General features: G+C 45.0%; 1 protein-coding gene and 1 pseudogene across 11 annotated transcripts in view; both read right to left on the bottom strand.

The window, feature by feature from the left end:
• LOC113606908 (1-acyl-sn-glycerol-3-phosphate acyltransferase delta) overlaps positions 1–26,920 on the bottom strand; it is a 1,415,842-nt gene that overhangs the window by 231,284 nt on the left and 1,157,638 nt on the right. The window lies entirely within an intron of this gene.
• On the bottom strand, positions 23,812–26,782 carry LOC113606974 (long-chain-fatty-acid--CoA ligase 1 pseudogene; annotated as a pseudogene).

Genomic DNA, 26,920 nt, shown 5'->3' with positions numbered 1-26,920 from the left:
CTGCTGCATAACAAAGTGAATCAGCTATATGTATACATATGTCCCCATATCCCCTCCCTCTTGCGTCTCCCTCCCACCCTCCCTATCCCGTCCCTCTAGGCGGTGACAAAGCACTGAGCTGATCTCCCTTATACCACATCTTCTTTATCCTAAACTGTGTTACTCTCAAATCTAATGGTATGGGCCTCATTATCGTTCCCATTTTTCCACTGGGAAAGGGAGATTCAGAGATGTCGAGGAACTAGCATGGAGTCTCATTGTGGTTCATAACTGAGGGGTCAGGACACCCTTCCAGATTTCTCTGGCTTCAGAGTTCTTTTGTTTTTTCTGTAGTACACTTCCTGTACAAGGAATGATATTTAAATTAATCTGGAATGTAAAATATAGTTACTTTTCCAGGCAGATCTATTTATTTCTCTATTTATTTATTTATTTATTTTTAGATGTTGGGGGTAGGAGTTTATTAATTAATTAATTTTTTTTTGCTGTGTTGGGTCTTCATTTCTGTGCGAGGGCCTTCTCTAGTTGTGGCAAGCAGGGGCCACTCTTCATCGCGGTGCACGAGCCTCTCACTCTCGCGACCTCTCTTGTTGCGCAGCACAGGCTCCAGACGCGCAGGCTCAGTAGTTGTGGCTCGTGGGTCTAGTTGCTCCACGGCAAGTGGGATCCTCCCAGACCAGGGCTCGAACCCGTGTCCCCTGCATTGGCAGGCAGATTCTCAGCCACTGTGCCACCAGGGAAGCCCTGGATTTATTTATTTTTAAAGAAAACCCGTCTCTACGTGAAAACTCCAGGCATCTCCATCCCTCGCTGGTGTGTGGAGGTGTGACAGGGTGTGCTGACCCCTCTTCCCAGCAGTGCCTGTGCGGGAAACGGGGGAAGAGGTTGGGGGGCAGGATGGGTGGCGGCCGTTCCTGGATTTCATTCTCTGGTGGAGAGGAAGGAGCATCCTGTAGAGATATGAAGTTCTAGAAGCTTCCTAACCACTCTTTACAAACTGGAGATTCTTTTGGGGGTAAGAAATGCCTTTTTAGGGTTGCAAGTGTTCCCTAGGAGGGTTAAATTTTTGGTGATTAGTGACTTCCTGGTAGGAAGTGTCCATGAGATGCTCAGGTGAACGGCTGTGATTTGGAAGTGAGGGAAGGTGGAGGAATAAAGATGTTATGGGAAAGTGGGTCAAACCCACACTTGCTCTAACCTGACCCCCGGCTGAATCTTGGTACCCTGACTGACTACTTGTGGGTATCTCTGTGCCCAGGGCACCTGGGTCAGGAGCAGTTCCTCAGGGCCTTCTGGGCATTAAAATGTCTGACCTGTAAAAAAAAATGTCACTGTTGGACATGGCCTTTCCTCTCTCTCTGACCTAACCGTGGAGAGGCATGGCGGAGAGAGAGGACTTGTCTTGGGCCCTCCTGCAGTCAGTCCAGGCACAGCCTTCAACCTCCACGCTCCCCGGGCTCACCGGGCACGTGCAGGAGGCCTGTGAGCTTGGAAGCAGTGCTTATCCAGCGACAGCCGTGGTGCTGACGTTACTGACCGCGGCTCAGGCAGCTGCTCTGGCCGAGTGGACTCTCTGGGGCTGAAGCGGGGGTGGCCTGGGAAAGAGGCTCCCTTTGACTTTTTACATGGATAAGCTCCAAGAATGTGACACACCTGCACTGGCACTGTCTGTATGTGAAAATTAAGCATCGTAATTTTGACGACCTATATATACTATGTATATATTAATATTAATGTGTTATATTAATATTAATGCGATACATTAATGTGTTAGCAAAATGAAAATTGAACTAATGGTTTCCTCAAAATATTAACATTATGTCTACTAACCTCACCTGAATTAAGCTAGTCTGTAGGTAGGAAATAAGCGTAATCTGTATCTGACAGCATATTTTAGAAGTAGTTGTTAGCTGAATATTAAATAAATAATGCCTTTTCCCCCAAAGGAACGCTACTATAACTACACCATGCAGGTTGCCGTGACTACCTGGTCGGTAAACGTGTGTTTATTACTCCTGTAATGGGTGCAGTTATTACATGGGCCTCTGTCTGTCCATATACTTCCAAATACAGAACTTCTTTGAAGATGCACAAAGTCAGGGTGATGACATCTAAGGCAGACATGTAGCATTCCTTCCAGGGCGTAGCAAAGTAAATGCCAGATATCATTTAAAACAGCCATAGAGGGAGATGGTCTGTGCTAGGAGTTTCATCACTGAATGGAATAGGCAATGCTTCTGTTTTCTTACAGACTCACTAACATGGAGAAATATTGATACATTAAACCTAATATATAGCACTTAGGGTAGAAGGCACACTTTATACATGTAGGATTTCTTACTGTCATTCTCACAGTAAGGGAAAAAGGTACAAATACGGGAAATAGGAAACTTTCCAACGCAGGGTTGGTATAGAAACTGAGAGAGAAAAGAATATAGAAAAAATAAATGATGGATGTTTTTAAAGGATTAGTAAATTGTAAAGTGCTGTATAAATATCAGATACCCAAACGGTCATCATAAATGTGGCTATTTTGATCAATGCTGCCTGTTTATTAGCAAAGCAAAATTAACAATATACATTTTATTAAACTAATATACGTTTCACAGAAAGCAGGCCAGACAGAGCCAGTTTATTTTGAGAAATATAAGCACACGAAAGGCATGAAAAGGTAGCCGGTGCCTCTTCTCAGCACGACAGCTAAATTCGTAAATGGAAACCATTCTTTTGTTTTAGTAATTTCCGATTAGGCTATGGTAGTTGATTGCTATAGTTTTTTTTTTTTTTTAAGTTGTATTTCTTTCAGAGACAGAAGGAAGATCAGTCTCACTCTGTAAAAGAGAAAGAAAGGTGACCCTTGTCATTATAATATAATGTAGCCAGTCCCCAGGTGTAATTGGAGAAAAAGGAAACAAGTTCCCCTACAGGGTCGCAGCTGAAAGGAAGCTGATGCCATGGAGCTTCTCAGAAGAACAATGACTCATTACACCCGGGCTTCACAACAGATGCGAGTCTCCAACCACTGGCTTGCCTCCAAAAACAGAGAAGAAATAAGGAGGGCAGAGCCAGGAGGAGGCTGCCAGAGACTCCTCTGATGGGGAGTCTTTCTGGTAGGCGTAGAGCAATAAGAAAAGTGCTTTGGAATCACAAAATTAAAAAACATGTATCAGCTGTGGGAGACATAGAAATGCAAATAAGTGGGAATGCAAATAGGACGGATAAATGAGAGTGTGCGATAATCCAGAGCTGTGTTTACAACCTCAAGGCAGCTCCATCCTGTAATTATCTGGGTGCCATTAACTGCATGGGAGCAGCTAGCAAGGGGCACATAAAAGATACCACCTGAAGTTAAACATCTTCCCTTTCCAATGATAAAGCAAGATCTCCGAGAGCGTTAAGTCTACCCTGAACTAAACCGGTTTGTGCAAAAGGGCTAGAAGTGTACCTCTAGTGAAAGATAAAAGCTGGATTTTCATTATTTACCGCACATTGTAACATAATTCTTAGCATGAACTAAAAAAATAGGTGGTGGGAAATCTGGCTTCAGTAGACAACGTTGTTTAGTCTTCTCCTCACTGCCGTCTCCTGAGGCTGGTGTGATGAGCTCTGATAGACCTGATCAAGGTCCTTGACCAAAAGGTAGTCAAGCCAAGATTTGAGTATCAGTACGTATTTTGGCCCTGGGTTTTCACCCTTTCCATTACACCACTAGCGTCCAACAGAAGGCAATTTTGCCCCCCACCCCAAGGGGACACTTGACAATGCTTGGGGACATTTTTGGTTCACAACCAGGGCGTGCTGTTGGCATCTAGTGGGTAGAGGCCAGGCATGCTGCTAAACACCCTACAATGCACAGAACAGTTCCCCCAAATAAAGAATTATCTGGCCCTGAATGTCACTCACGCCTGACACTGAGGTTGAGAAGCCTTACATGACCCCACAGCTGCCACCGTGCAGGCTCCACCTCGAGACAAATAGAGTCGATCAGGGAAGAGGCAGCTGCAGACATAAGGGTCCTCACGAGGGCCTGGGAGTGGCTGGACAGGAATAAGAGAGTCCAACTTCCACCCCAGAGACAGAGAGGTAGACAGAGGTGAGGCGGTAAAAACTCGTATTCGTCAGAAAGGCATCCAAGACTGCGTGGATGGCAACCGCCCTTTCAAAACCCAAGAAGCATTTACGCCGCCGCCCAAAGCTCTTGACGGCTCCCTCGCATCATTCTGCACGGCAAGTTAGCAAGAAGAATGGCCCTGGGTTTTCTGTGGGTTCTTTATTTGTCTAACAGAATATTAAAGACTGACACCCTGCAGAATACAAATCAGAGGCTAATGTGATAAGAGGCTGAACTGATGGCGTCTCTAGAAAATTTAAGACTGAAATGTCAACTGAAAGACAAAAAGAAAGATGGGATCGCTTTGGAAAAATCTCATTGGTAAAGACGTAGAGGGTTTTCCTAACAAAAGTGTTCTGAACTCAAAGCACCTCAGAGGGATTTTGAATTTAAACCAGTTACACAGCATCAGGGGTTTTGCGGGTTAGTCAAGCAAAGTTAGAAAGGACCTGTCTGCCACATAAAACTGATGGGAACCGTGCAGCGAAAGCTGCAAAACGCTTGGGAAAGGGGATAGATGGAGCCAGGTGAAGAAGGTGGGAGACAGCTCAGGTCCCCAGAGAACCACTGGCCTGAGTCATCGTCAATCTGATTTCAAAGGAAGCACACATTTATCTGTGTTTTAGGCTTTAGTGGGAAGCCTTGTATAGCAGTTCACATTTTTTCTAATTTTATTGATGGTGAATTCCAGAAAGGGTCTGGAGTCCCGAGAGCTCCAGCTCTTTTCCCACAGTTACATGAGCTGCGTCTGCCGGTGCGGGCTCTGCTGCCAGAGAACCGCAGGGGCCTGGGGGGCCCAGGAAATGCTGAGACTGTAGCCCTGGATCTCCTGCCTTGCTTCCCAGCCTGCTGTCCCCGACTCTGGGAAAGATGCTCCCAGGGAGGAATGACCTCTCAGGGAAGTGGATGAAAGGTGAGTTTGCCTGGTTCTAGTCTGCTAAAGATAGCCCTGGTAGCATCTCAAATGGAAAGCCACAGTCAATGAGTCTCTGATTTTCACTACGGAACCTGTGAGACAATGGAAGACACAGTTCAGTGAGATAATGCAGCTACACTGATCGGTTTTTTTTTCATCCCTACTTTAATAAACATACATGTAACAAGCTAGCTCTGAATTATTATTTTATTTTATTTTTTTTTTTGCGGTACGCGGGCCTCTCACTGTTGTGGCCTCTCCTGTTGCGGAGCACAGGATCCGGACGCGCAGGCTCAGCGGCCATGGCTCACGGGCCCAGCCGCTCCGCGGCACGTGGGATCCTCCCGGACCGGGGTATGAACCCGTGTCCCCTGCATCGGCAGGCGGATTCTCAACCACTGCGCCACCAGGGAAGCCCTAGCTCTGAATTATTTAAAATTACAGAAGTCAGAAGAGAGACCTTCTCAAAGTCTGTCAGAAGAATTTTTAATCATCTTTAAGTAAAACTTCTATTTCCCTGAAATTGAAGGGGAATTCTTTTTCCACTTCAAAATTCAGTACAGATTCACTGAAGGGGCTTTCCATCTCCTACCACGAGTAAAAACATGAAACGATTAGTGCAAAAAATACACATGAAATGAGTTTAAAGCCCTTACTCTTGAAGGCTAGATTTAAGACACTATTACTTAACATCCTTAAAAAGGTTTACTTTAGTGATAATAGCAAATAGCCTTTATTCAAAACCATTCATCAGTATGATTTAAAATGTCCTAGGCGTCATCCTTTTGAAAATCCATCCACCGACTTCCACCCCAGCAGATGAGACAATAAGGCGCCCACTTGCTTGCCAGTTCTAGGGCGGGTGCTTGTGGGCTGGCGGAACTTGCCTCCCTGCTGCACCGAGCTGTGGGGCAGTCCTAGGTCACAAGGTAGTGGCCAAGAGCTGGGTGGCTTTTGCTGGCTCAGATGTGGCCTGTGGTGTAGCTGTTCGTCCAGCGGTCCCACGTACATATAAACACCCGCTCAGGCTTTGTGACAAATTTGCTGAAATGGTGACAGTGGAGATGGATGCTTCAAGAGAGGGTAGGAGGGTGGAAAAGGGAGGTTCTTGAATTTTGGAGATGACAATCCCTAAACCTAATATTTGTGGACTTCTCTGTTATCACTTGAACAGAAACTCTCTCTCATTTGTTGTTGATGGTACCCTACTAATTAATTATTATTACCTTTATTTTAGAGAGGAGGAAATTGGGGCTCAGCAAGGTTCACTACCTGCTGAAGGTTAAGAAAACGAGGGAAGGTTAGAAATCAGGGAGCTGCGGTCCCCAATACCTGTGGTCTTCTATTCCGCTAATGTGCCTCCCCACATGCAGGGGGCAGGGACCTGGCTAGACACAGGATAAATTACAGCTGCAGAGTTTAATGGCACCAAGAACGGCAACTGGGTGAGGGAACGGTCCTCACGAAATGCCCCCTTGTAGATAAAGCTCATTATCGTATAGACTTCCTAATGTCTTAATGGAGGAAACCTGACAGCAGGCTTAGGAGTCTCACCGGATAGGTTATTAATCATAAAGAATCAGCCCAGAGAGTGGTGCGTAAACACTGCTATTTACATGAACAACCAGTTTTAAAAAATGGTCATAACCAAAAACAAAAAACAAAATACAAACCCTCCACAGTCTGCAGGGTAATGTTCCGTCGGTTACTTTTGAAGCAAAAAAAAAAAAAGTGCTTTGACTACTAAAATGACTCCCACCCAAGCTGACATTCCGGGGAGGCAGAGTCCAGGGTCACCACCGGAAGGGGTGGAGCAAGCTGCGCCTTTTGCTAACAGGCAGGCCTTCCTCAGGGGCCTTTGGCTACGGCAGTGAACACACTAATTGTGTCACTAGTGATCCCGGGACTTTCCACGACAAACATAAAGATGCTGGTATGGGTGACCTGCTAACACTGGATCTGCATGGAGTTCAATCCAACGTACACTCACTAGCCCCAAGGCGTCGTGCTGGGCGTGAGGCGACGAGGCTGATGCCCGCGAGGTCTGGGTGGGAGGGGCGCAGGGCGCCGTCACCCCACCCCTCCACCGGCTCCAGCCCCAGACACCTCCCTCACTGAGCTTCCGCAGGACACTCCCACACCTGCCCGCTTGTCCCATCATTTCAGAGACGGCTAAGATCCCCCTCCACGAAGACACCTTCTCTGATGAACAAGAACACGATCTGGAACACGCTTGGCCGAAGCAACGGAGCCACCGTTAGACCCGGCGGACTTGTTAACAGCATTCCATTTCCGCGCATTGTTTTTCCATTTAGAGTGTCAACCGCAGGCTCGCCCAGCGCTCCCCGAGCGCTCCCCATGCTCTGAAAAGTCCCCGCAGCACCCTGGTTAGTGGTACAGACACAGCAGGCACTCAATCAAATATTAATTGATGTGGTGAGGTTATGTTCTGAAAAGCCGAATTCCTCCTGAGAGGCTAATTCACTGTGCTCCGCCTGCCTGCGGGGAGTGAGGGCTTCCGAGCAAAAGCGAGCTCTGGACGAGAGCGGCTGCGCGGCGGCGGCGATGTTTGTTCCAGGGATGGATGAAATGGCACTCCTGGCATGCTGGATGGGCAGAGTCTTTACATGTAATTTATTCTGCATTTCAATTACTTTGGAAAAAGGCTTCCTAAGGGTTTTGGCCAGAGGTGTGTGTAAGTTATCAGTTTAATGGATTTATTCTTGTTTTGCTAAGGTAGGTAATATTTATTTTTTAAAAAGTCTGAAAACAAAACTGTCTAGTCTGCATTTTCATCTATCCTTGGCGCTGTCTTTTCTGATTAGGGTGTTCGGCGCGCTGCTTTTTATTTCTAGGTCGCCCCTGCTTACATTTTACTCTGGATCCCGAGTGCCAACGCTGGGCTTCAGAGACCGGTCGTCACCTAACACCCATGATCCTTGAAATCCGATGAGTCCAGCCTCACGGAAAGCCCCAGTGCCCTACACACATCCACCTGTGCCATTCCCACCCTGACCAGATAACGGACAGGGAGATGGAAGCCAAACTGGATGATAGCCATTTGGAGGCTGCCTGGCCTAGGAAGAAGAGGGCGGGGAAGCTCAAATGCGTTGCCAGTCTTCCGGTGCTCAGAACAGACATGGGGAGGGAGGGCATTTGGGCCTGGAGTGAAGCTACTAGAGGCTCAGCTGCAATGGGCTGCCAGGTCAAGGGGGGCAGGTACAGGCTTTCTGGATGGTGAGCTGAGACCTTAGGGCCACCTTCCCCTGTCTCCTATAAAAGGACCCTTCTGAATGGGAATAAAGGCAGACGGCCTTTCCTCCAGGTTTGAAGGCTCCTGTACCCATGTCCTAGACTTCAAAGCATCTTAGAGTCCATCTGCTGCAATACCAGCAGCCAACAAGAGCAGAAGAGCAGCGCCACCTGCGCTGCCCAGCTTGCCTGTCTGCAGCCACATCTGCTGAGTGCAGCACACTTGAGGCCCAGTGACCGAGGCAGAACCACATGCTTGTAGCCCGAACTCCAGGAGTCTGCTTTCAGGCGGGCGTGTGGTGCCCTGTCAGTGAGAAGCTAGCTGAGCCCGCCTGCCTGCTGTCGGCCCACCAGCTTGCCTGTCCTGTCTCTAGAACAACCTCGACCCTGGGGTGGGTTCCTCTGGCCAGGGGAGAGGTCAGAGGCTGGAAGGAAGGAGCTGTTATCCATGAGAGCCAGAAGCAGGGATCTGTGCAGGAGGGCAGCTGCTCAAACAAAGGGAGGCTTGGGAATGGAAGCTTCCAGCCTCACTGTGCTATCACCCAGGACTCCGGAGCCTGCAGAAGCTGAGACGGGGCTGGAGGCTGCCTGGGGCGAGCACAAAGCACCTTGATTATGGGCCTTGGGTGAGCTTTTGGTGTCCAGGTGTGCTTGGAGGAGCTAGAAGACACCAGCCGAGCCACAGGGGCCCAGAGGGGCCAGGCTTGGGACTCTGACCGTCCTCAGGAGGGGAAGGCCCTGGAAGAACCCAAATTCTGGTGCCCTGGAGCCTGGTGGCTGAGCCAGCTTTGACACTGTTTAGAAGCATAGAAGGAATAGGATGTTACTGGTATCTGGGTGCCAGGAAGGAATTCATACCTGTTCCTAGAGCAACCTATTGTTAACCTAATTGTTAACCTGAACTATACTTTAAACTTTAAATGGAGCCTCTTTTCTATCTGTGATTTATGAACCTCCCCCTTCTATCAAATTAAAGCTCTCCGCCGATGAAGTAGTTTATCCTCATCTCATCTGCACCCACCTCCTACGCTGGGAAGAGGGGCCGGGAGTGAGGGAGAAGTGTGAAGACGTGTGAAGACAGAGACTACAGAGCGCTTCCCATTTCTCTAAATCCCCACTTAAGTCCACCCATCCACCTATCCTCCTGCCATTCACCCACCAACCACTATAACCAGCCCACTCCGGTTCCTGAACGCGCGTAGAAACGGCTCTGCAGTGCCGGACGTGGCGGCAGCCAGCTCTCCCCTCCCCAGGTGCCGAGGTGGGCTTTTTATCCCCTTCAGGCTAAATAGGGTTTCTTTCTTCCAGCGCAGGTCAGGTGACTTCTTAGTGATCTTTACGGAAAGAACCCGAGAGAAGGAAAATATCTTTTTAATCCCATTTTCCTTCTCACCTGGCACTGAGCTGTTGCTATAGCAACATGTTACCTGCTCCCAGGACAGCTCCGTGTCCCTGCGAAGGTAATGGAGCGCTGCTCTTTCACTCAGAGAAGGGACCGCTGTTCACTGACCAGTTTTCCCTGGGTGTCTAAATTCCTCGGCTCTCTACGACTTGCTTCATCTATGGTTTCCTGTGGCTAAAACCTAAAATTCACTTCGAAACTTCCAACGGTATAATCCTGCAAACCTTTCAGACCTGAACTCAGTAGAAATGAACTTACATTTTGTTTTCAATAAGAATAACTTCTATGCATTGGCTTAAGTTTAGAAAAGGCCTCTGTAAGGAACACAATTTTGGGAAAAATCTTCCATACTCCTCTGCCATCCCTTCCTTCCTTCCTTTCACGTGTGTGTGTGTGTGTGTGTGTGTGTATATATATATATATATATATATATAATGAAATATTTTTAATACACAGAAAATACAGAGCCTAAGGTAATAAGTACTCATGGACCCACCTCTCAGCCTTCACAAATGCAGATTTGCTGACGGGGGTGGTGGGGGTGGTGGGGCATTTATGCTTCAAATTTGTAAGAAGTAAAAAGTCACAGAGGTAGAGATAGCATCTGTTTTGAGGATCATGCATTTCTCCATCCACGTCTTGGCACTTTGGTTACACATTTACGGGCAAGACGTGTTTTGGTCAGCTTTCTCCTAATTGGGGGGTGGCACCTTGGCGTCTCTGGCTGTAGATGTGTCCCTGGACATCTTGGCAGCTAAGAGCCCCAGGACCATTAGCTGTTCCTAGATCCTTTCATCTCTTTGCCTGACAATCCTTATCAGCTGGAGTCCAAGTTCATCTTCCCAAATGAATGGACATCATTTTAAAATAAAAGCTTTCAAAGCAGAGGATGATTCTGGGCCTCATGCAATTCAGGAAGCCCAGTGTTTTCTCCCCAAGGTCACACTAAAAAGGTGGTGGGTCTGAGATCTTGTCTGTTCAAAATAAAGTGATAAAGGGTCAACATAGAGAGGACAGTTGTAAGTAAGCACGGCTTACTTACAAGCATTATGAATGAGGCTATCAGGGCTCAGGTAAGAGCATTAGCTTGGATAAATGATTTGTGGTTATTGATCTAGACCAACCTGACAGAAAAGAAGCTCCATGTATTATTGCTACAATTACTTGATTTATACTAGAATTTGTATGCTTAGGAGCGGCTAGGCCCGTGAGCCATGGCCGCTGAGCCTGCACGTCCGGAGCCTGTGCTCCGCAACGGTAGAGACCACAACAGTGAGAGGCCCGCGTACCGCAAAAAAAAAAAAAAAAAAAACCAACTTAGAATTTGTATGCTTAGTCAATTCTGTCAATATCAAAAAGTTAACACCCTAGTTTCAAAACCTGACATTTGGATTTTGTCCCAAGATTTAGTGTGTCCTCTAAGCAAAATAACTGTCAATCTGAGTCATTTGCCTTCAAAGAAAACTTGAAACACAAGTAATCAGGGAGAAAGCCAACCAACCAGACATAAAAAGATGCAAATCAGGTTTCAAGGTTTATAAACATAAAGGACTTTTTCATCTATCCTTATATATTCTATCACTGCTCATCAGGTGCCCCACAGAAAGCGTAGTTTATCAGAAGGACATAACTCAGAAAACATTCTGGGCTGGGCTATGCGCGATGGCCAGCACTTGACAAGAAGTCTCATATTCACGTTCTACAGAAATCTATATTGAAGCGAAAATTTAAAAAGCTGACCCACAAGCACACGCAGTGAAGAGGGCAACCAAGGAGAACCACTCTGGGTGTTGCTGAAAACTGTTGTCTGGACCTCAGAGAAGAGGTCAGAACCTACAAGAGAGATTTATCCTTCCAGAGGCCATAGGTGAGGTCTTGGGGTGGGGCAGAGGCAGGGTGCACTGGTTGTATTTCCAAAACCAATGGTACTTTACAGTTTACAAAGCCATTCAGGCCTATTCTTTCATCTTACATGGACAGGTACAGGGAATCAAAGAATAAGTGCAGAAAAAGGAGACTCAGGGGATGGAAGGTCCTTGGGGGCCCTGGTATCTTCTTTGTAAATACACTGCTCCTCTCCCACACCCTGGAGACTGTTTCTGTTACAGAGCCGAGGGTGAGGGCTCCCACCTGTGCTTCCATTTCTTATCCTTTCTACAGGGTCTTATAGCTTCAGTTCTCAAGAGGTAGGAGAAGACCTTCAGAGAGCATCATCTTGTGTCAGTCCCTCTTGATTTTGCTCCAAGCATGGAATGAAGCTCCCTCTGTGGCTCGATTAGCACAGACAGAGCACAGAGGAGGCTTTCTTTCCCTCATCACTCGTCTTGAAGGCAAGACAGCCTCCGGATGCCACCTGCTCGTGGTCCCTCACAGGGAACCTGTTACCCACACTGCCCTGAGGCTGCTGGACCACTCATCATTAAATGGCCAGTGATCTATGCTGTGGCAGGACATAGAAGATATTCTGGCCAGAACCCTGGTCTCAGGAATATAAGTAAGATAATTCCAAGAGGAGGAGGCAGTTAACACTGGTCATGTACAACGGACAAATGATAAATGTAGGAGGGGAAGTGGTGGGCCGTGTACAAGCTGAGGTGGGCAGGGAGCTGAAGACCCAGTGACACCAGGTGGCTCATGGGCAAGGTTTAGAGAGTGCGGGGACTGCTCTGGTTCTGACGGGTCTCTTGGACAGTTCACATGGAGCCCTCAAAATAATTCTCTTCATCTTGGAGAACAATGGTGCCGCCTTCAAATATCTTGAAATGCATTTGGTAAGTTTCACACATTCTGAAGTACTTCCAGTGTCTTATTTAAAAATTAAACTTTCTTCTGAAGGACTTAACTCATGAATAAATCGAAATCATAAACATAGTGAACTTTACATTTTCTTCAAAGTTTCAGTACTATTTACAAACTATGGGTTCAACTTGCTATCCCAAGTCTAGATCAATTACTTAGTTAGGTGTTTGAACCTAAGTCACAAAGCTGATCTCAATTAACCATATTCCTTTAAATATTACAATTTTGTGAAGTTCCAAATACATATAGGTTCGTTAACATAAAGTATTAGTTCTACGGTTTTGATTCTCTTAAGCATTTCTCTACTTAATTCTAAATCTTTCCAAAGGTGAAAAATATCTAGCTGCTAAGGAAACGATTGCATCATCCCACACAGTTATTTTAGGTTATGCTCCCATATAATTTTGGGGATAGCCAGCTTGCTTGAGGTTGCATTGTAAACAGAAATTTTAGCTGGAGCATTGACTAGATTCTTCGTGGCGACCCATGTGGGACCAACTGAATCCTATTTATAGTTGTCATGGTGATGATTCCAACTCAAAGGAGGTGGTCATGGAGTTCTTGACCTTAGATCCAAGATACACACACACACACACACACACACACACACACATATGCTATATATTATATATAATGTTTCCACCCAGTTGGCTAAATCACTTGACAAAATTTTGCACTATTGTGTTCTTAAGATGTAAATATATTTCTATCTCAAGATCTTTAGACTTAATAAAATCGTGTATCTGTCATATTTTTTATGGGACCATGAACATTTTTCAGATATTAAAAAGTGTCTAATTAAATTTTGATATTGCTCATGACTTTGATAATTCAGTAACAAATTCTAAGTTCATTCATTTGATGAGTGTTTACTCTTAACCATTTTACTATAGAAATTCTCATACGCTGTGTGTGTGTGTGTGTGTGTGTGTGTGTGTGTGTGTGTCTGTGAGTGATTCCTTACTCTTAACCATTATGCTATAGAAATTCTCATAAACTGTGTGTGTGTGTGCATGCATGTACGTGTGTGCTAGAGTACTAGTTATTTAATCAAACACTACTGTAGGTGTTGCTCTGCAGCTATTTTATAGATGGGGTTAAGAGCTACAATCAGTTGACTTTAAGTAAAGGGCATTCTCTCAATAATATGGGTATAATATGGCCGAACCACATCCAGTTGAAAGACATTAATTGAAGTTTCCTGGGAAGAAGAAAGTCTGCCTTAAGGCTGTAACACTGGCTCATGCCAAGTTTCCATCCTGCTGGCCTGCTCTACAGAATTCAGACTTGTGGTCCCCACAGCCATGTAGGCGAATCCCTTAAAATAAAGAGAACCCTGGAGAACCCTGACTAAAACACAGTGGTTTCCTTTTTCCTTTATTTTCTTCCCTCCCTCCCTCCCTTCCTCCTTCCTTCCTTCCTTTTCTTCTTTCTCCCAAGTCCCAAAGAGCAAACTTCAGGATTACCTTTTCTGGGAACACTAGTAGCTGCAACACGTAATATTAGCAATGAAAATTCATTAACTTAGCAATTGGTTGTTGAGTTCGACTTTGGAGAGAAAGATTAATCTCTTATTTTCTATTTATCGAAGTGAAGAACTAAAAGTGTGTTACCCTTCTTTGCTGTGATGTATAATAAAAGTGTTCATTTAGTGTCCACAACGCTAATTCTGACTTCTTGAGAGCATGGCCTTTGTCAGTTTGGTTCAGTCCTACATGTTCTAAGCGCCTAGCGTGATGCCCAGCACATAGTGGACACTCGATTATTTGTTGAATGAATGACTTGCTCTTTACATCTGCCCGGTAACTGCCACCTAATGAGGAGACAAGTTTCGACTGAAAAATTCCTACTCGTCCTGCTTAGAGAGGCCCACGTGCGTAGGCACAGTTCTGCTGAGTCACATCAGGCCCCTTACAGAAGCTCTAGAAATATTAGGTGAAGAGAAACAGATGAACACATGGAATTTAATACATAGCAACGTACAACAGAGACACAAACACTGAACGTTTTTCTAGTTTGCCAATGTGTGTTCCTAGTTTCTTTCAACATTAATATTTCAGAAAACATTTTCTAAGGAAAACATTGACCTCTAGGGGAAGTGAAGGGCTCCTCCGTTCTCCCACTTCATCAGCTTTAATCCTGCCTGAATGGGAACAGGGTCAAAGGCAAGACATTATACCTCCCAGAAAGAAAAAAACATTTGGGTTTGAGTACACCGACCTAGACCTGCCTCATAAGGCGGTCAAAGAGCAAAGGATGTGGGGTGCACGTATGTGACCCTTTATTAACACCAATTCTCAAGGCATCTCCGCCGAACACAGAGCTCTAATAATTTCTACCAAAAATGTCAAAGGAATCAACAATGTTAGTATTCAAATAGGATTCACCACTTCCAATGGCCCTTTGATGACACAACTGTATTCTTAAAGGGTACATGGGTTTCACACAAATGATTCAAGATTCATGTTTATATCTACACAGAGTGTCCAGAACAATGGTGCTATAATGATTGCCAAATGTAGGTATGGATTGATGGATGGATGGATGAATTAACGAATGCTCTGTAATCTAAGGGCTGAAGATGAATTACATAAAGCCCCCCAAAGGGCAGAGGGCACAATCAAGGAATATAAAAATCTACTGGTAGGTACAAATCGTTTCTAGAGGAGAGATTGGTTCTGAAAATACAGAGATTGAAAACCACCAATTCCATATGTGCTTTATCATACTATTTAAACCTGCACGATGAGGGAGCTAACACTTTGTAGACAACCTCATACAAAGGTGTTTTTTTTAAAAAGACAGTCTTCTTTTGTCCTTCCTTTGTAGCTGTTTGGAAAGAGAATGATAATAATCAAAAGACCTGCAAAAAAAGCGATTTGGTATCTCAAAGGTTGCAGCTATTGTGTGACACATGCTGAATATCATGGAGAAAATGACTACCTTCTGAATTACTAGGGATGCTCGAAACTCCGGAGAGGAAAATAGAATCCCACCGTCTGTTATAAGAATGCTGAGAAGAAGAAAGAGAGAAACTTAGCTTTCAGACATTCAGATGTCCTTTGCTTAAATAGGGCAGACCCCTTTAAGGAAAGCTTTGGGGACAGAACAGAAATAAATCTCAGGGCAGCTGTTTTTCTATCTGAAGAAGGTTGGGTGTCTCTTACGCCACTTACAGATTTTAAAAACGTGTTGTCATTCTTTAATCATGGTCATTATTGGAGAATATGATCGAAATTTTAATTATTAAGTAGAAGGAATTGTCAAGCACTTTCATCGGGCGGCTGGTGTGCCCGAAGTGATCAGTCATCAGCACAGCGGATGCGAACCTGGGAGCGCGTTATCCCCGTGCCAGGACCCCAGCCGAGAAGGAGGCGGTGGTCTGTCCACCTCCTACTGGCTCCCTGTCTCCTAAAATGTCTGCACGCTGTTTACTGCAGAGCCAGTGTTTAGACCAATGCTCAGTAATGCGAACACATCAATCATTCCCCTCCTCTATTGAAATGAAGATGCTCTTGATTTAATGCTCTTGATTTAATAGCAAAGGAGCATTTCCAAGGCACAAAAACATTTCCACGACTAAGCACAAAGGTTATGCTGAAAATATACGTTTGTTTTCTTCTTCCACAGACCCATGGGCACTAAAGTTATTAGCTTCGTGTTCACCGTGACAGTAACTCCACGTCTGCCGGGCTCTGCACTGTCTGTAGTGCGGTAGACAGTGTGCAGGAAAGCTCGTCAAAGGAGAAAGGCTGCCAGAAATTCATAAATTGGGGGGAAAGGATGGAACACAGGGTTAGTATGACCCACAGGGTCACACAGGGTTAGTGCTTAGATCTAAATGTGCTTTACACATTTAGAGTGAAGTGCTTACAATCACCAAAAGCCGCTGTGGTGTCTTTTTAAAGCTACAGTAAAGATCATTATTTGGATAACCTCAACCCCCGGCAACCATCTGAAGCAGGGTCAGGGTTGAAAACAAGAACCACCACCGACAGGCCCAGGAGCGAGGGGGCTGAGCCTTCTAGAGCTGGCAAGCACCTCCCTCGCTCAGATAGTGTCGCCTGCAAGGCTGGGCCCTGGTAGGGGCCTGGGACCAAGGGAGGCTACTTCCAGATGTGAGGCGTCTGCTCTCTCCCCGGGTGGCTGGTGCACCACAGTTAAGATTTCTGCCTCGGTTAATGACACTGGAACCCCAATGACAGTAGCTGTGTCTGTGAAGTTCTCTTCCTGCCAGTCTCCAAATTACAGGAAATGCCAAATTCTCTCCCCCAATCACGAGAACATTCTCAGAAATGTACTTGAGGTGACTATTAATTCTAGCATATAGTGTTTGGTTTTAATTTTTTGTTGTTTGTTTTTTTGGAGAAGATCCAAACTATGCCCTTGTTGGAATAAATGAAGGGTCTGACTACAAACATAGCCGACAGTTCTTACTGGTGGAGGCCAGGGTGCTGGTTCTAAGTGAAGTTGTGACTAGGAAGGAATTTCCTGAACACCTGATCTGTTTATAGAAATGCCTGGAACTTCCAGCCTGCAGGGCACAGGGACGGCTTGATCCCGGACTCTCAGAGTTCCATGCTTGCCTGTCCTGGAACTCCCTCACAAAGAAGATTTTTTCTCCAATTTTCTCACTTCTGTTTGGAACTTTCTACTTATAATAGGTAGATTTCTTCAGGGTTCTAGGAAACCAGCGAATGTGGCACCTTTGTCTACAATTACAATGGTTATGGTTAGTTTTATCTTTGCCTCCTTCCCCTTTGCAGCTAGCTGAACAAGGGCTTTCAGTGACTTACCCCCTAATGGGAGGTTTCAGGTGCAGAATTGGGTCAGCAGAAATAATTACACTGAAAGCAGGTTTCTCAGTGCTACTGACACTATTCTGTTTAGACAGGAGAATGGCCATTGACTTCTTGTGAGGGACACATTTATCCACCAAATCACATACCCCTCTTTCCTCAATTCAACCATTCACCCACCCAGTCTTCCAGCTTTTACTGTGTGCCCGTCAGGTGTAGCAGGCACAGCAGGAACGGCAGGAGCGAGTACGAGCAACAATCGATTCTGTCCTCAAGAAATTTTCCACTCACATTGGAAGACGGATTTGAAGGTAATATAACTGAAGTTTATGATAAAACTGTGATCTGTGCTATTTTATGAAATTACAGGGGTTGCAATGAAAGAATTACTTACGTCCGGGTGAGGAGGGCTTTATGGGCACTGTGTGTTTATAGGCGAGAGGGACTCCGACCAAGATTTTGAAGAATGAGTTACCCATTATTTGAGAATAATGGGAAAAGGTGGTGCAATCCCCCCCTCCCCCGGGTGGTCACAGGCCCGACGAGATGTTTAGATTCACAAGGTTATAATAGGCTACACCTGGCACTGGATTCACTTAGAAGGATATAGGACAGGAAACAGCATGCTAGCAGGGAGCGTCAGAGAACATTTCTTCGAACCCCAGTGACCCCTCAGGTTTGGGGAACAGGATCAGGATGGTGAGTGAGGTCAAGAACCTGGATAGAAGCTCTAAGTCCCAAGTGTGTTGGTAAGAGTTCCATGGACATAACTTCAAGCTATAGAATGTGAAACGTCTACCTCAAAGAGCATGACTTCCAGGGAAGTCCACAGCCTATGGCTTCTCCCCTGGGCATTTATGGCTCATTCACAGTTTCAAGCTGTCACGATGCAATGTGCCAACCAGGAGTCATTTACGGCACTTGCTGACTATTAACTCAATAAACATTCCGTCTTCGTCAGGTCTCCCAGGAGCAGAACCGAAGGTCAAATTTGTCCTCAGAGAAGGAGAAAGAGTTTTGCTGACCAGTGGCTCAGAGGAAGGAGCAGTCTATGCCGAGGTCTGGGAGTCTGAGAGAACACGGTGAGATCCAGAGCTGGAAATGGTCCAATGTGAGTTAAGTACAAGGTATTGCAGAAGATGAGAGGAAGGGTAAAGGGGAGAAGGGGTGGGAGATGGGGCCACCAGAGGGGAGAGGGCCCAGAAAACAGACTAGACCATGCCCAGGGGCTTAGATGTTTAGCCTATCAGGAACCACTCCATGGCACGTGTTGTGATCATATGTGTATGGTACTGATATAAAGGGTTGAAGAGTGAGGAACACACTGTGGGAGGAAGAGAGTAGGTTGTTACAGGAGTTCAGGCAAAGGATAGGGGGATCCTGAGTTAACGGGCAAGGGGATGGAGATAAGGAACATTTACTGGCTGGAATCAATCAGCGACTGGGGAGAAGAGTCTGGAATATGCCTATGGGTCATCACACGTGCCCCTCACTGCAGAGAACTGAGATAAGAGGAGGGAGAGCAGGTTTGCATGTGGGTGACGGAAGAGGTGGAAAAATGAGTTCAAATATGGATATTTTGCATTTGACGTGCTTATGAGAATTCCAAGAGGAGGTACCCAGCAGGCAATGTAAAGTATCGTCCTGAGGCTCCAGAGACTGGTCTCTCTAGAGACAGACTTGGGGCACATCAACCATAGACGGGGCTCAGAATCAAAGAAATAAATGAGACGGTCCAAAGGAGGACTTGATCTCAGAAGAGGGAAGGACCAGAGATGGTCCCCTTGCAAACACCAGAAGTTTAAGGGAGGGTAGTAGACGGGTTTGGGAGGTAGTCTGTGAAGATGCGATTGAAAGGGGGCAAAGGACAGGTAAATGAGACGGGTACCATGGAGGCTGGGGTAGGAAGAGCTGTCACCAGCATCAAGGCTGCAGTGAGGTAGGTACACCTACTGTAAGGACCTAACCATTTTCTTCATCTTTGCACGATAGTTGCATCTGTAGTATAATCGAAGGCTAGTCTATCTAGAGGGATCAGATCAAAAGTGGGCCTGAAGTTATTTATATTTCACCATTTACCTCTACAGCATTCTTTGAATTCTAATCACAATGTCTGGTAAAGATCCAATTTCCAGCTCTCTCTGGTTTGTAAGCTGGTGTTTTTCTGCAGAGATAACCACAGGGGGAGGTATGTCAGGGCCTGATTTGGTATTCAGTTAATATTGTAGCACATGCTCTTCCATTACCTAGAAGCTAATGACTATCTAAATTAGTTCTATGGCCCAAAGCAAAGATAAGGTGGTTAGTATGTTTGACCAGCCATTAAGGTGTGTCTTTCTGGAAAAATATCCTCTCAAGTGAAATGACACCATGATGTTCTATCGGCAGTAGAGCTAACTCTTATTAAAAGGTCTACTTTGAATGTCTCCCCAGGGTAATCATATAAAAAGAGAATCAAAATTTAATATGTCATTAGTAGAGGCTGACTTGCTGAAAAATAAGCTGAATTAGTTGAGAATTGCTGCTAAAACATTCTGTAGCTGGCAAATATTACTCTGATGCTCTAGAGAATGGTAGCAATAAAACACGTAGAATATGTTTTGCATCCCAAAGTTGGCATTCTTGAAATAATCAATGATTTTTGTTCCAAACCAGCTTAATATCTCTTGTACCCATAGACTGTAGCCTGAGGCAGATAATATCTTCTCTTGCTTCAGAATTCTTTTTTTTTTTTTTTTGCGGTACGCGGGCCTCTCACTGTTGTGGCCTCTCCTGCTGCAGAGCACAGGCTCCGGACGCGCAGGCCCAGCGGCCATGGCTCACGGGCCCCTCCACTCCGCGGCATGTGGGATCTTCCCGGACCGGGGCACGAACCCATGTCCCGTGCATCAGCAGGCGGACTCTCAACCACTGCGCCACCAGGGAAGCCCCTCAGAATTCGTTTGCTCAGTTTGTCTGCTTGTTAGGTGGAGCACTTGATATAAACAAGGGGATACACAGATGTTAGAAGTCGTGTATAGGGTACGTGACAATAGAAGTACCAGGAAAGGCATAGAGATAAGTACTTATCTAAATATTACACAAATTAAAAAGATGCCTAGGTACAGTTAGGCATCGAAAAATACAAACACATGGAGGCTAAACAATACACTACTAAATAACCAAGAGATAGCTGAAGAAATCAAAGAGGAAATCAAAAAAATACCTAGAAACAAATGACAATGAAAACACGACAACCCCAAACCCATGGGATGCAGCAAAAGCAGTTCTAAGGGAAGTTTATAGCAATACAGTCCTACCTCAAGAAACAAGAATCATCTCAATAAACAACCTAACCTTACACCTAAAGCAATTAGAGAAAGAACAAAAAACCCCCCAAAGTTAGCAGAAGGAAAGAAATTATAAAGATCAGATCAGAAATAAATGAAAAAGGAATGAAAGGAACAATAGCAAAGATCAATAAAACTAAAAGCTGGTTCTTTGAGAAGATAAACAAAATTGATAAACCATTAGCCAGACTCAAAAAGAAAAAAAGGGAGAAGACTCAAATCAACAGAATTAGCAATGAAAAAGAAGTAACAACTGACACGGCAGAAATACAAAGGACCATGAGAGATTAGTACAAGCAGCTATATGCCAATAAATTGGACAACCTGGAAGAAATGGACAAATTCTTAGAAAATCACAACCTTCCGAGACTGAACCAGGAAGAAATAGAAAATATAAACAGACCAATTACAAGCACTGAAATTGAAACTGTGGTTAAAAATCTTCCAACAAACAAAAGCCCAGGACCAGATGGCTTCACAGGCAAGTTCTATCAAACATTTAGAGAAGAGCTAACACCTATCCTTCTCAAACTCTTCCAAAATATAGCAGAGGGAGGAACACTCCCAAGCTCATTCCATGAGGCCACCATCACCATGATACCAAAACCAGACAGAGACGTCACAGAAAAAGAAAACTACAGGTCAGTATCTCTGATGAACATAGATGCAAAAATCCTCAACAAAATACTAGCAAACAGAATCCAACAGCACATTAAAAGGATCATACATCATGATCAAGTGGGGTTTATCCCAGGAATGCAAGGATTCTTCAATATACGCAAATCAATCAATGTGATACACCATATTAAAAAACTGAAAGATAAAAACCATATGATAATCTCAATAGATGCAGAAAAAGCTTTTGACAAAATTCAACACCCATTTATGATAAAAACCCTCCAGAAAGTAGGCATAGAGGGAAACTACCTGAACATAATAAAGGCCATATATGACAAATCCACAGCCAACATCATTCTCAATGGTGGAAAATTGAAACCATTTTGTCTAAGATCAGGAACAAGACAAGGTTGCCCACTCTCACCACTATTATTCAGCATAGTTTTGGAAGTTTTAGCCACAGCAATCAGAGAAGAAAAAGAAATAAAAGGAATCCAAATCAGAAAAGAAGTAGTAAAACTGTCACTGTTTGCAGATGACATGATACTATACATAGAGAATGCTAAAGATGCTATTAGAAAACTACTAGAGCCTAATCAATGAATTTGGTAGAGTAGTAGGATACAAAATTAACACACAGAAATCTCTTGCATTCCTATACACTAATGACGAAAAATCTGGAAGAGAAATTAAGAAAACACTCCCATTTACCATTGCAGCAAAAAGAATAAAATGCCTAGGAATAAACCTACGTAAGGAGACAAAAGACCTGTATGCAGAAAACTATGGCACTGATGAAAGAAATTAAAGAGGTTACAAACAGATGGAGAGATATACCATGTTCTTGGATTAGAAGAATGAAGATTGTGAAAATGACTATACTACCCAAATCAATCTACGGAATCAATGCAATCCCTAGCAAACTACCACTGGCATTTTTCACAGAACTAGAATGAAAAATCTCACAATTTGTATGGAAACACAAAAGACCCCGAATAGCCAAAGCAATATTGAGAAAGAAAAACGGAGCTGGAGGAATCAGGCTCCTGGACTTCAGACTATACTACAAAGCTACTGTAATCAAGACAGCACGGTACTGGCACAGAAACAGATATATAGATCAATGGCATAGGATAGAAAGCCCAGAGATAAACCCACATACATATGGTCACCTTATCTTTGATAAAGGAGGCAAGAGTACACAATGGAGAAAAGACAGTGTCTTCAATAAGTGGTGCTGGGAAAACTGGTCAGCTACATGTAAAAGAATGAAATTAGAACAATTCCTAACACCATACACAAAAATTAACTCAAAATGGATTAAAGACCTAAATTTAAGGCCAGACACTATAAAACTCTTAGAGGAAAACATAGGCTGAACACTCTACGACATAAATCACAGCAAGATCCTTTTTGACCCACCTCCTAGAGAAATGGAAATAAAAACAAAAATAAACAAATGGGACCTAATGAAACTTAAAAGCTTTCGCAAAGCAAAGGAAACCATAAAAAAGAAAAGACAACCCTCAGAATGGGAGAAAGTATTTTCAAATGAAGCAACTGACAAAGGATTAATCTCCAAAATTTACAAGCAGCTCATGCAGCTCAGTATCAAAAAACAAACAGCTCAATCCAAAAATGGGCAGAAGACCTAAACAGACATTTCTCCAAAGAAGATATACAGATTGCCAACAAACACATGAAAGGATGCTCAACATCATTAATCATTAAAGAACTGCAAATCAAAGCTAGAATGAGGTATCTCCTCATACCGGTCAGAATGGCCATCATCAAAAAATATACAAAGAGCAAATGCTGGAGAGGGTGTGGAGAAAAGGGAACCCTCTTACACTTTTGGTGGGAATGTAAATTGATAAAGCCACTGTGGAGAACAGTATGGACGTTCCTTAAAAGCCTAAAAATAGAAGTACCATACGACCCAGCAATCCCACTACTGGGCATATACCCTGAGAAAACCATAATTCAAAAAGAGTCATGTATCACAATGTTCATTGCAGCTCTAATTACAATAGCCAGGACACAGAAGCAACCTAAGTGTCCATCGACAGATGAATGGATAAAGAAGATGTGGTACATATATACAACGGAATATTACTCAGCCATAAAAAGAAATGAAATTGAGTTATTTTTAGTGAGGTGGATGGACCTAGAGTCTGTCATACAGGGTGAAGTCAGAAAGTGAAACACATATGTATGCTAACACATATATATGGAATCTAAAAGAAAAAAAAGGTTCTAATGAACCTAGAGGCAGGACAGGAATAAAGTCACAGATGTGGAGAGAGGTCTTGGGGACATGGGGAGGGGGAAGGGTGGGCTCGGACGAGGTGGGCGAGCATTGACATATATACACTACCAAATGTAAAATAGATGGCTAGTGGGAAGCAGCTGCATGGCACAGGTAGATCAGCTCGGTGCTTTGCGACCACCTGTAGGGTTGGGAGGGAGAGGGTGGGAGGGAGACGCAGGAGGGAGGGGATATGGGGATATATATATACATATAGCTGATTCACTTTGTTATACAGCAGAAACTAGCACAACCCTGTAAAACAATTATACTCCAATAAAGATGTTTAAAAAAAACCCCTCCAAAACCATCACAGACAGAGCGACGGGTTCAGTGAAGGTAAAGTGTACAGTTATTCAGGTGTCACAGTTGAACATGGTTGATCCAGGTAATTGTTTCCTTGTTGAAATGCTTGTCTTCACTGCAGAGTCTAAGACAGATTTTTAAATAACCCCTGGGAAGGGATGGAGGGAGGGAATCGGGTCTGGAGAAGAGGGTCAGAGAATATACTGCTCTGTGGGCACCAGAATCCACCGGCAGTGGCGAGCAGCCATCCATCTTTACCTGCGTTGTTCTGAGCTAGGTCTGTCCTCCACTTCACTGAGAACCTTCTGCTCCGACAGGAATAACAGGGGTTAATCAGAAGGGTGGTGTGAGATGGGGAAGGGAAGGTGGCAGGGATCAAAAAAAAAAAAACCTCTGGTCCACTTGTGACCTCCTGCAGCTGGGGCAGTTCTTGTTTATAAGGCACGGTTCCCTCCAGTGCACGGTACTCTTCGGAGCAGCAGACACCTGCAGAATTTGCAGCAAGTAGCAGACATCTCAGAAATAGCAAAGTGCTAACCACTTGGTTAGCAAAACAGAGAGACAAGTTTTCACCCTCCTTTTAAACTGAGGAAGTCGTAAATAACTTAGCACATTTATAGTTTCCCCTTTACAATTTTTTTAAGGCTCATTTTGGAAATTGTGTATCACCGTGAACACGGTCTGCAATGCGACGTGACCATAAGGCAGTGTTCCATTCCCTCTAAGCTTCCTGTGACGAGAATCTGAACGCACGAGGTAGACAAAGACGCTCCTTCTCTACTTGCTGTTGTCAAAACTACCCACTGAGGCCACGGGCGGGAGAAGACCGCGGAGGCGTGTGGCCTCTTCCCAGCTTCCTTCCTTGCATTAGATTTTGATGGTGGAACAAAGTTCAAGGATCTGTGACCTGAAATAATTCCAAAGCTCTGGCCTTTTAGCCTTCATTGTTGGGGTCAGAAGGCAGTTGTTGACAGAGAATAATTCAGGGTGGAGACAGGTCAAAGGACCTGTTCAAATGGTTTTAGGCCAGAATCCTTCCCAAGTCTCACCATGTCTTCTAGAATAGCTTTTTTGACATCCTTGTTTCTGCACATTTCTTCAAAGGAGCCTTCAAAGCCTCTCTTCTGGGCCCAGGGGCCTAGCATCTCAATGTCTGGTACCACAATTACTATGAGAAATGCCTGCAAGTTCTCTCCACGGACAAACACCTGAGCGACGGGTTCACTTCACTGGTAGATGTTTTCTCTTTTCTCCAGAGCTATGTACTCGCCTTGTGCCACTTTAAAGATGTGCTTTTTCCTGTTGATGATCTTCAAGGTGCCATTTGATAACCACTTTCCAATGTCCCCTGTGTGCAACCAGCCATCTTTATCCAGAGCTTCTGCTGTGTTTTCTGGGTCCTTTAAGTAGTCTTGAAATACATTAGCCCCTTGCACACACACCTTGCCCGCGCCCTTGGCAGCCATGTAATTCATTTCTTCCACATCGACAAGCTTTACAATGTTGCAAGGCATTGGGGCACCACATGGCCTGTGGTCCAGTCCCCAGGCACAGTCAGGCAGCACCCGGCGGTGCACTCAGTCTGTCCGTAGCCTTCGTAGAACTGGCAGCCCAGCGAGGCTCTCAGGAAGGTCAGCACGTGGCGGACACGGGCGCTGCTCCTGTGATCATCAGCCTCCCTTTTCCTCCCAGGCTCGACTCTTATTTTATGGATGGTCAACTTATCCCACAGGCCGTTGTTTCTAATGATGCCACCGCGAAACTTGGCTTCTTTCCTCTTGGAGGCAAAGTCCAACAGCCATCGCTTCAGCATGCTGTTTGCCTGAGGAAAAAGGCAGTCAAACATCCAGTTCAGCAGTCTGGGGACCACAGGGAAGATGGTGGGTGGAAATGCCTTGAGATCATCCGTAAGCAACCTGATATCTCCTTGGAAAAATCCTATTTTAGCTCCGTGACACAGCATCACACACTCTACAACTTTTTCAAACACGTGGGCGAGAGGCAAGAAAGAGATCAAAGTATCATCTGAGGAAGTAATGAATGTACTCTGTCCTTTTCATAAATGCTGAACGATCGCTGACTGCATTTCGATGGGTGATCAGTGCTCCTTTGGGGTTGCCTGTAGTTCCACTTGTGAAGCAAATTATTGCAACATCTTCAGGTGCTGGAGGCTTGGGCTTCCGTCTGTGGGCTCTTCCCAGGTCCTCCATCGCCTTCATGCGATGATCTCCACCCCGCACTTCTTGCCTCGTTCCGACCCATCACTGCCGTAGGAGCCCATGAGAACAATAGTTTTAAGGCATGCTGTTAATTTATTTTCTACAGCTTCTAATAAGAGGCTGGCCTTCTCTGGCTTGCCCACAAAAACCAGAGAGAGTTCAGCTTTGTTGATGATGAAGGTGACTGCTTCAGTTCCGAGGGTATCGTAGAGGGGAACGATCACCATCGAATAAGTAAAGCATCCCTGTTCAATGATCACCCACTTAGGTCTGTTCTGAGAAAAGAGGCTGATGAACTGATCTGGGGCTACCTTGAAGCCCTTGTGGATCAGTGCCGAGCCCACACACTCTGACATTTCTGCAACCTTTTTATATGAAAGCCATTCATAGGGTTGGTCTGGTTTCAGAGAGCCTAAACAAGGGCCGTTATTTGACACCTGCATGCCCCTCTGGAAGCCTTCATATAACATTCTGATGTCATCGTAGAAATACACCAAGGGCTTGTCACTGTCCAGGAGCACGGATCTCCGTCACTGCCTGCCACCTCCACTGACTGCATGGCCAGGTCGCATGGTGGCTTCAGGGCCTGCAGTTGCATGGCGTACCAGAAGGTGGTGAGCGCCACGAACCCATGAGTGTGTTGGTTGGAAGGGTGCACACGTACTGCCGGAAGTCAACCATCTCTGGCATCCGAAAGTACTGGAACAGCTCATGGTCTTGCATCATCCTGGGTTGGTGGCACCCTATGCCAATATCTTAGAAGGGCGTCACAAGTCTTCTCATTAAATGAAAATTCCAGACTCCACGGCTGGGGATTCCATTTTGTGACTCGTGGAGAAGTAGGAATCCAGTCTCAAACCT

The sequence above is a fragment of the Aethalodelphis obliquidens genome, unplaced genomic scaffold (genome assembly GCF_003676395.1).
Source record: "Aethalodelphis obliquidens isolate GAN/ISIS:26980383/991018 unplaced genomic scaffold, ASM367639v1 scaffold3, whole genome shotgun sequence".
Taxonomy (NCBI): Eukaryota; Metazoa; Chordata; class Mammalia; order Artiodactyla; family Delphinidae; genus Aethalodelphis; species Aethalodelphis obliquidens.
This window is presented reverse-complemented; position numbering and strand designations above follow the sequence as displayed.